The 10,251-nt window shown below is 44.1% G+C and overlaps 1 long non-coding RNA gene across 1 annotated transcript; it reads right to left on the reverse strand.

Moving 5' to 3' along the window:
* Window positions 1-626: 626 nt before the first annotated feature.
* LOC142930088 (uncharacterized) lies at window positions 627-9,894 on the reverse strand. The gene is made up of 2 exons (XR_012946052.1): window positions 8,391-9,894; window positions 627-5,465 (listed from the first exon to the last, which is right to left on the reverse strand). It is a non-coding gene; the product is annotated as an uncharacterized LOC142930088 (long non-coding RNA).
* Window positions 9,895-10,251: the final 357 nt, after the last annotated feature.

Here is a 10,251-nt window from a genome sequence, read left to right on the forward strand (position 1 = left end):
CGGACAACTTGAACTGTAGAGGTTTATTATTTAGGACGCTCCACGCAGGTAACTTGACTTGGACAGGGATAACGGAAAGATCAATTGGGCCAGAGGTAATGCACAGATAACTTGGGCCAGGGGTGGCACGCAAGTAGCAACGACGCAAAGACAGCGATGGCTGTTGTATATGTCGGGTCTTAAAATAATAATAATAAAAATAATGAAAATTGAGAAGTGTGTAATTATCTGAAAGTATGTTAATTTATCTAATTATGTGCATAATTTATACTAATTAGGGAGGTGTTCTTGTATCGAGTTATGCAGATGTATGCGATTATGCTAATGCATGCAGTTATGATAATTAGGCTCTGCCTCGTTGTCTAGGGTCGTATTATCAATCGGGATACTACAATTAATTGTATGCAGTTATGCAAGTGTGATGTAATTATGCTGATTAAGCTCGGCTTCGTTGTCTAGAGTTGTATTATCAATCGGGATAATACAATTATTCTCACCTTAACGTTTACTGATTATGTCTTAGTGTTTTTATGTCAGGTCTCCAAATTCAAATCTCACTGCAGGATACAGTTCTCATATTTAAGAATATTATTATGCATGAACTTCGGAAGGAACCACTCAGACACTTCTGTGTTAAGCAATTTTAATTTCTAACCAAAAACATAACACTAATATGCGAACTCTTATGCTTGGAATTGTCAACACAGTACTCCTGGAGATGCTCTCCTCATTGATCCGCACATTTAACCCTCAATGATTACGTTTGTTAAACTTGGTAACAGAACAATCGATTAATTCCTCAGTGTAACGCGAGCATATACGGCGATAGGAAAAAGTCCTTAAAAATGAATGTGACATATTCATACGAGTGGCAATAAAGACACATGTCCTGAAGGCAAAAGTACACTTCAATGAATTCATTGGTAAGATTATGCAATTAACGAAGTGTCTTGAAACAATGGTGTGCGGCAGTGTGCCTGCTTCAGAAAATGTTTATCAATTGGCTAAGGCTTCAATAAATTCGCGGGCAAGATTCTGTGATCAAAAGAAAGATTTCAACACAATGGTCTCCCTGTGAGTGTTTGTATTCGTAACGTAGGTTTCTAAATTAGTTTCGTCAATTAATTCATTGGTACGACTAAAATACTTCTAAACGACTGTATCCACATGATCAGCTAATAGTTGACGCACTCTTATCATTAGTCTTCTTATTATTAGTCCCGATATGTGCTTTATGTGTGTGTGTTGGTGGTTTTGTCTCCTTGATCAATTATTTGCGTTAAGCAGACGTTGGGCGATGCGTTGTGGGTGTGTTAGTGTGGGTGTGTCATACAGCGTCCTCGCTCTCTCTCTTTGAGGCGGCAGCTGGAACTGCTTGTCCACTGTTGGATGAAGAGAGTCGGCACGACCCTCACCGTCGGCGGTGCGCGATGATTCCGTCGTCAGATAGCGCCCGCAGCTCGTCTGCTGGTCGCCGTTCCTCACTCTTGTCTCGGTTCCCAGCCGGTGCTGGTCGGTGTGAGTGTGGGTCGAACCCACGGCGCTCTCGCCGGCGCTCTCCTCTTCCTCACGGGTGGCTGGTCAGGCTCTTTTCCCTGCTCCGTGCTCTCTCCTTGATCATGCAGCTGCCAGGTGGGAGCTGTCAGTCAGTGTAGAATGGCTACTCGGCAAGCCTCACCGTCTTTGGTCGATTGCAGGGCCCAGATCCGGAGCTCGCCGCTCGCAGTACTCTTCTGTCGCTCGCAGTACTGCTCTGTCTCTTGCCGTACTCGACTCTTTGCGTTGACTTCGTAGACTCGTGGCTTCTGCTGATGCAGCTCGTTGACGATGTGCCAGTCACGGGGGGCAGGTTCCCGGAGCCTGCCGTTGGAAGCACTGAATTCTGTGTGTTGTGTCACTGTTTATATCTGAAATGATCTCCTCTCGGCTTGCCTTCTCACAAAGGACCAGACTCCCTTTGATTTCGCTCTTTGCTGTGGGGGCAGTTGTTCATCCGGGGTACGTGTGTATGTCCTGATTTATTAAGCAATCTGTTAAGGCTCACCCTAAAAGACTGGTTCCTGTGCCACTCCTCAGGTAATCTTTTCATCCGTGGAAAACAGATGCTCCAAATTACCCTTAGGTGTTTATTATTTTGTAATAATTTCTCTGGAGGGAGGGAGGGGTTCCACCTGTCCGGTGGCATCCCCCCCCCTTCCCTCCCGGTGCCTCTCACAAAGAGGGGTGTTGTGGCTTTTGAAGTCGTATTCTGTTGTACCGTTTGGAAGTTAAAAATGTTTTATTTTACCTCTTATAGCTTGATACCGTACCACTTTTGTAGTTCTGATTCTGTAAGTGAATCAAGGTATGTTTGTAGCAGTATTTACAGTACTTCCATGGTGGTTTGGAATTCCTTCATGGTGTTTGATTTTTCTTTTCAAGGGGAGATGCCCTCTGCATGCATATCCAATGTCTTGCTATCACGTGCTGCTGGGAGACAAAGGCGGTTGGGAGGCTCTCTCTATGGGATACATTTTATCTTGGTTATGTGTGATTGACCTATTTCGCCTTTATTTTTTATTCTTCTGGATAACCCTCTTTCTAATACTTCATAATTATTATTTGATTTAAAGCTTTCGTGACTGCAGGGATTCATATTCTTGGTTCTTTCGGTAAAGTCACGTAGAAGGGAAACAATAAAATAAATAAAAAGATAAAACAATAAAATTATCACGACATTTCGACTGCAACACAAGCAATCATCATCAGGTGTGAAAACCACAGCAATTATTTTTTGAAAAAAGTAGCGGGTTTTTTTACATTAGCACCAGAGAGAGCGATTTGGCAGTTATTCAGATGGACGAGTCCATCTATGTTCGGAAATTTATTGTTTTATATTTTTATTATTTTATTGTTTCTCTTCTACGTGACTTTACCGAAAGAACCAAGAATATAATGCTTCCCTTTGAACCGTAACACAGATAACACTGACCGTATGGGTATTTATAGTGTTCCTGCTTACGAACCGTTCACGGGTCTTAGGAACGAATAATGTTTGTAAGACGAGGACTGTCAAATATATTGTTCATCGCAAGTCAATGGTAGCCAACATCTTCCGGAAGACTGACCCGCGTGTTATTCATAAAATTGCGGTGACGTCACCAAATATGGTGGAAAATATTTTGAGTTTTACTTAAATGGCGTTTAAATGCCACTGAAATTGAGACACTTTACAAATCTTTGCTTAGAGCCAGAATAAACAAAATAATTCGTTGAAATTCTAAACAAATTCACTATCAAATCTATGTTAATAATCAACGAAGCCTAAACAGATTTATATTCAGTTACTGATACAACTATTTAAAACAAACCCCTTCATATTAAGTTTGCTCAACAAGAATAAAACCGCTAGGAGTAAAATCTCCACGATAATTGAACAAATTGTCATCAAACGATGGGACAGCAATGCCAGGAGTGAAACGTTATCTCACTACAACAGGGCAAATGAGACCCACAGTTTATTATCAGGTGGCTGATGTATCCAGATTCAGCCTAGGATCTCAGTGGCGCTGGCTCAGTGGCTCAGTGCTCTGACTCAAGACAAGTGCTTTTTTTTTCTCAGCCAGCCAGACGATTATTTCTGCACCCACCTCGAGTATTACCACTCGATATAGCCACGTGTCCACTCCAGTCTACCAGACTATGATAGATGGCGATGGTTATGAGAAGGCCTTCCTCCAGGTAATCAAATTGCATTTTAAAATTATGACCGTTTTGTGCTGTTGTATACGTTATTTTCACATACTAACCTGGTAGGAAAGCAGACGACTGCTTTTGATATATTGACAATGGTGAGTGATTACAATCTGCTTGGATGACAAGGATTAAGTTGAGGGACATTCGAGTTAAACACAATGCTACTTGTAAAACGTTTTAGAATAATTATCATCAGGCCCCATGATATAAAAACAAGTGCAGTCTCCAACTATTATTCTCCACCCAATGTCTGGCCTCTCTGTATGCTATTCTATTCCTCTGTATGGCAATATGTTCAGGAGATAAGTGCCAAGGTCTTGGTATGTTAGCCACGAGAGAGCCTTCATGAAAAAAATTCGGAAACTTTTGCTTGAATGAGTGCAGACTGCAGTGATTGACTAATATGGTCCATACCCGCACTGCGGCTTCTTTAATTTTCCATGCATGAAGGAGATGTGAGCATCAGATGTTCTAATGCGGTTGATATGCTACGAAGAGGGGCCATAATAGTCTATTACATATATTAAGGCACTGTTATTGACAAATTTTGTTGACTTTTTTTGTTTTTGTCAATTTTGTTTGTCACCAATGCCTACGCAGCATCACCAAATAATTCGTAAAATGTTAGTGGCTGTGTTCTTGTCCTCATCGGTGGCCAGGGGAACAATTATTTCATTGTCACTGCCATTACCGACAAGCGTTTAGGACTAGACAAAGATTAAAGACTGCACTCAAATTAAGCTCATTAACAGGGCCGCCGAAAAGCAATTAACTTGGCTGGAAAAATGTGTTATTGAGGCCTGGGGTAAATCGACAATTATTTATCTTTCACCGATTATTGAAATACTTATTTGAACAGCTTCGGAAAACAACAACTTTTTTCTTTTATTCTCCTTGTCAAACGTGAGTTTGAATTATTTTCTGCAAGCTCGTAATTGCTTTTCCAATTCCGATGCCCTGTTACGCAGCCCCTCTGCCACCTCTGACTTGTTTCCTTGGTCAATTTCATTTAGTATGTAGTCCATATATCCCGTGGCGATGCCAGTGGCGATAACGCCAAACACGACCGGAAGCAACCGGTATTTCAGAAGTGGTTTTGCGCGGTCTGCGAGCTCAATGATATCTTCCTTGCTGATATTTCCGAAATGACCGGCAAAACCAGCCATGGTTTCTACTGCACCTCTGCCTTTGCCACTGTCTTGCGGAACTTTTTTCCGGAATCTTGAACGTGTGTTTACTTTGTGCGGGGATGTTGAGGCCTTTGTAGAGCCGTCGTTCCGCTTGTGTAAACGCAATGACCCTACGATTTTTAGGTTTTATCGAAGAGAGCCCTTCGCATGATTGACTCAATCCATTCAGGCACTTCTCTAGATCGCTCTGACTTTGCGCTTCCACTTTAAGCATTCTGTCAACTTCTTCAAGGCTGCTCTTCTCAGCGAAGTCTTTGCCGATACAACTTCCCAATGCAAGCCCTCCGGTCACTGCATTCAGCGCCAAGCCACCACCAACAACTATCGGAGCAGCTAATAATCCCACCGTTGTCACCGCAGCGCCGATTGCAAGGGCGCCAGATCCTGCCAATTGTACGTCGTTCACGTTTGTTTCCAGTTTGTCCAAGCCGTCGGCGAATCTGTTGAACACGTCCATGAGCTCCTCCCGTTTCTTCTCCCACTCTTGGAAAGCGCTCCAGGTCTGCTCGCAAGCTTCGTCGAATTCCTCCTTTAATTTATCTGCGCAGAGAACACACGGTTGCGTTCAGGCAGATCAAACAAATGTCCATGCAGCCACCCACTGACTGGCAGGGTAATTCCATATTGGTGACCATGTGACCTTTAGCCATGATTTTGTATAGTTTTACAAACGGTTTATTTTTTGACGTAGCGCCGTTAATGCAAATTGCATCTTGCAGTCGCTGATGAACCACCGGCAAGCGAGAAGGCTGGCATGTGGTGGGCCGGTAGCAACACTTGCCCAAGCTCTGCAGTCTTCTATATACAGGACTAAATGTTCAGCCAACTACTGAGTGCTTATACATGGGGGATAAAAACGCGAGCACCCAGAGAAGAGCCACGCCTGCGAGGCGCCAACAATCTACCCCATATACAAGGGACAGATTTATATTACTGCACACTTGCTGTACTGCGTCGATGCAGTACAGCAGTAGTCCAGGGCTGTGGAGGTAGCAGCGAGGGTTGGTGGATTACCGTACTGATGGTGTGAAACTCCCTTCCCGTGGGCGACGAGGAGGTGCTGTTTTCTTCTGTACGGGGATAGTGTTATTGCCCACATTTATGAACACTCATTAATCGGCTACAACATCTTAAAACACCGCTGGCCTTAACAGGATACGAGTAGACCCTAAGTCAGTGGCCCTTAACCTTTACTGCAGCCTTCCACCCTTTGGGTCTCAATCGTTAAACAATCTATAATGTTATTAAATACATAGAGGTTTGATGAAACAAAGTAGTTGTACTTAGGTGCACGTGCTTAGTTTGTGTTTCGATGATTTACATTCTAAAAAAAAAATTGCCCATGTCTCGCACCCCTAGAAAGGGCATCTCGCACCTCGAGGGGGTGCGTGCAATCCACGTTATGAACCACTCCCCTAGGTGATGTTTTGGGCAATGGGCCTACTTCACCGAAAATAGAGAGGACAGACAGGTCAATAGCACAATTGGAAGAAGAAGCAAAGTACCCTGGGACAAGGAAAAAACAGCATCCCCATTATGATCCCGTCGAGCCGATTATCACGTTTTGCCGGAGCAGGTCAGGTAATTCATTAGAAAACCCCCACACAGCCACCTCGCGCCACCTAGGGATGCAATGGCCGCTGTGTACAGCAGGTGGCGCGTGATGTACGGTCCCGTGTAATCGTAATGCAGTTCAGTACGTTAGATACACGAGGCGCGCTCTAAAAATAATGGATCCCAGAACTCCATCTGTGTAAAGGAGGGCAATGAGTGACAGGTAACCGGGAAGATAAACACTAAAGAAGACAAAGTCGGAGAACTTCGTTTTTGTGTTCATTGTTTTGCTTCTATAAACAAAAAATAAAAATAAAAACTTTTTCTTTTCTTTTGCCAGGTAAGGCCCACACCGAAGTGGCTTATCATGTGGAAATTTATAGCAGCCAGAAAGAACCAAAGCTCGGGGGTCTTCAGCCGAGACTTAAAAAATATCCATCGGCTGCGAATTCCTGACCTTCAATGGCAGGGAATTCCAGAATCTGGGCGCCGTACACACAAAAGCCCCGTGATCACTGCCGGTACGCTGAGTAGGTCACGATCAGTGAATTTGAGAGATCTCAGTGCAGTGTGTGGCCGAATGAACTCCTGCACGTATGGTGGAGCAACCTCATTTAAAACCTTGAACACAAATAGGAAAATCTTAGATTCAACGCGGGTTTGAACTGGAAGCCACTGTTAGGGACAGAAACACAGAGAAAAGATTATCCCAAACAGCAGTGCGAGTGACCGCCTTGGCGGGATGCGTTTTGAACAGACTGCAGTCTACAAGGAGGTCACTCATGCAGTACTCCCAGACAGCGAGGCACTGCAATATTCAAGACGTGAGAATACGAGAGCCCTGCAGCGTCTTAAAAATAACGAATGTGTCGCTCTCCCCGTCTCGATAACCCCTTCCCTCTTCCTTTGTGTCACTTCGTTTCTGTGTCCATTGTTTTGCTTCTATAAACAAAAAATTCAAAAATTTATTTTGCCAGGTAAGGCCCACACCGAAGTGGCTTATCATGTGGAAATTTATAGCAGCCAGATTAACGCATGTTTCTAAATGTGGAGGGGAAAACCGGAGGACCCGGAGTAAAATATACGCGACCACGAGGAGAACATGCAAATTCTAAATTTACAGGCGTAAGTCGGGATCGAACCCACAACCTCTTGTATACCAGGCGAGGTAGTTAACATCTCGCCACGGGGAGCATCGACACAGCTCAGCTGTTAGTTACAGTACAGCACACACTTTAAGAAGAGTACTGATTATTTTTAAACATGTGTATGGAGCGTTAAAACCATACGTGAACTTGTCAACATTCGTTTTAATGCATTATTCACGTGTGTTTAATGCTCAGTAGTGTTGCTAATGTGTTGCTATGCATAAAACAAGCTGCTATTGACTGCTGCGGTACTACGTTGCGGGAAGCAGAGGGACAGTTTAGAAAATGCCATTGTTGTGCCGTACTTCTGTGCTCCCACAACTAGCTTACCCACCTGCAACCAGCGTAGTGGGTGCCACGGTGGCGAGATGTTAACTACCTCGCTTGGTATGCAGGATTGCCCTGGGTTCGATCCCGACCCTGTACACCTGTTGCATATTTGGAGTTTGCGTGTCTCTAAACCCGTGGTTGCGTGGATCTTTCTCCAGGACGTCCAAATTAATATGCGTCTGGAGTTTTTGCCTGTGATCACATTTTCCACGTGATAAGCCACATTCGCTGAGCTATAATTTGTGGTAGCCAGTTCGCTTCTGCAAAAGAGCCGTATAGCTCAGTGGGGGGGCTTTACCTGATAATATGACAAAAATAGTTTAGTTTTATAAGTACACTTATTGGTCCAAGATCCTCCACGCCCCGCGCGATATTGGGGAGGCCCTCATCTGGGAGTGGATCGACAAAAGCGCCGTACGTGTTCACGACAAACCTTTGCTTTTGACGGCCCATGTTGCGGTTCTGTGTCATCGCACTGCCGGTGGGATCCTGAACGTGATCACCGCTCCCACCGCTCCACGTGGTGAAGTCGTTCAAGACGCGAGGGACCACAGACAGAGCGGGAAGGCAGCAGCCAGGCGGCGAGACGGCGCCAACAAATACCCAAACTCTGATGTCCTCCACGTATTAAGGTGTCGTCCAACGAATGAATGGGGATTCTGCCTCGCCGCTATCCACGCGTGCCGACTATGTGCGGGAGACGAGTTTGGTTTATTTTTAATTTTCACATACTGAAATCATTAACCGGTGTTTTTTTCCGCTCGGCACAACTTCCTCTTTTGTATCAAGTTTAAAGTTTCTGTTTGAGACCTATCGGTGCTATACGGAGTTACAAGACAACCATTAACGCTACGGTATATATTTAAATAATCTCTCCCCTGCTTAATGCTGTTTTCGTCAACATAGTCTTACTCATGTCTTAACATTTGTCGATCAGCATATGATTGATGTATTGAGAGGCGTTTGTTTCCATAATCTCACGTGTTTTATTGTTCATCTAAGGATAATTATTATTAGTATTCATTTGGGGGATATTATTGTTGCATTTAAATGTTTGTGTTTTCCACTGTGGCAGGGAATAGAACTCAGGTCGCCAGGTTTTATAGCACATGGAAGGGAAAAAAACCCCATTGTGCCACCTCTCTGCCCCATTATGAAAGAGAGAGGCCACCTTTACGTCATAGCCATGTTACAGCCCATTGTCCTGAAGGGGAAAATGAAAATGACATCAAAGGTGGTTACTTTCGGTGTGGAAGAGATGCGTTAACTACAACAGACTCACAATATTCAGAAGTGTCCAGTGTGGTGTAACGTGCTGAGTAAGGGAAGTGAAACTTTTTAATGAAAGCTCAACTGAAGAGGAATTAAGTCATTAAAGAGCTCCTAAAAGCCAAGATGCGTGCTTCACATTCGCTTCTCAGCCGAAGGTGCTAACATCAGTGGCGAGTGATATCTGGAGCTGGTCCTGGGTCCAACCCGGCTTCAAACCACAATGACTGGCGCGGCAAGGTATGGTCAGATAACCACCACATCCAATACTGCGCTTGGAGGCCTTCATCAAGCAGTGGATTGACAAATGGGTGTAATCATTAGATTACATGTCTTAGCTTTCACACTTTAATGTCCATCGCAACATCTGGATCCACAACGTATTCTTTGACAATGGGGATATTGTTTGCGGATGAAATTAAATTAATATTCCCATTTAAAAACACTTCACACATCCAAGCAAAGTTCTCAGTATAGTATAGTGGCAAATATGATCATTGATAATACAGTTGATGATCGATAATTATCCGGCTGCTTCCAACATTATCCGGCAGTCCCGGGCCGATCCAGCAAAACCGCTCCAAAGGCCGTAACGAGTCCGGCGATCGGCACCGCGTGCGTGACAAAAGGAAAAGCTACCCTTGATTTCCGTGTTAAATATTGTTAAGAGTACATTATTCGCTACGTACAACTTAAACCATGAAAATACTGCACGTATATGCATCAACCCGTGATGCAGAGTCGTCGAGATTGGAGTGGTAAGTACGGTACATTAAATACAGTAACTTATTAAACTAGGATATGCATTTTTTCTACACTCTTTGGTTCTTTCGGTAAAGTCACGTAGGTAGAAAAATAATAGATCACGACGTTTCGATCGCAACACAAGCAATCGTCATCAGGTGGGACAACCACAGCAAGAAAAAACTGCTGAAGTAGGCGAGAGATCTGCCGTGGCACGAGGTTATTTAGTAGGCCTCGGCAGTAGGGGGAGAGGAGGGGGGGGAGAGGAGAGGGGGGGAGAG

Source organism: Petromyzon marinus, chromosome 36, assembly GCF_048934315.1.
Source record: "Petromyzon marinus isolate PM22_M1 ecotype Great Lakes invasive population chromosome 36, UKy_Petmar_22M1.pri1.0, whole genome shotgun sequence".
Classification (NCBI taxonomy): Eukaryota; Metazoa; Chordata; class Hyperoartia; order Petromyzontiformes; family Petromyzontidae; genus Petromyzon; species Petromyzon marinus.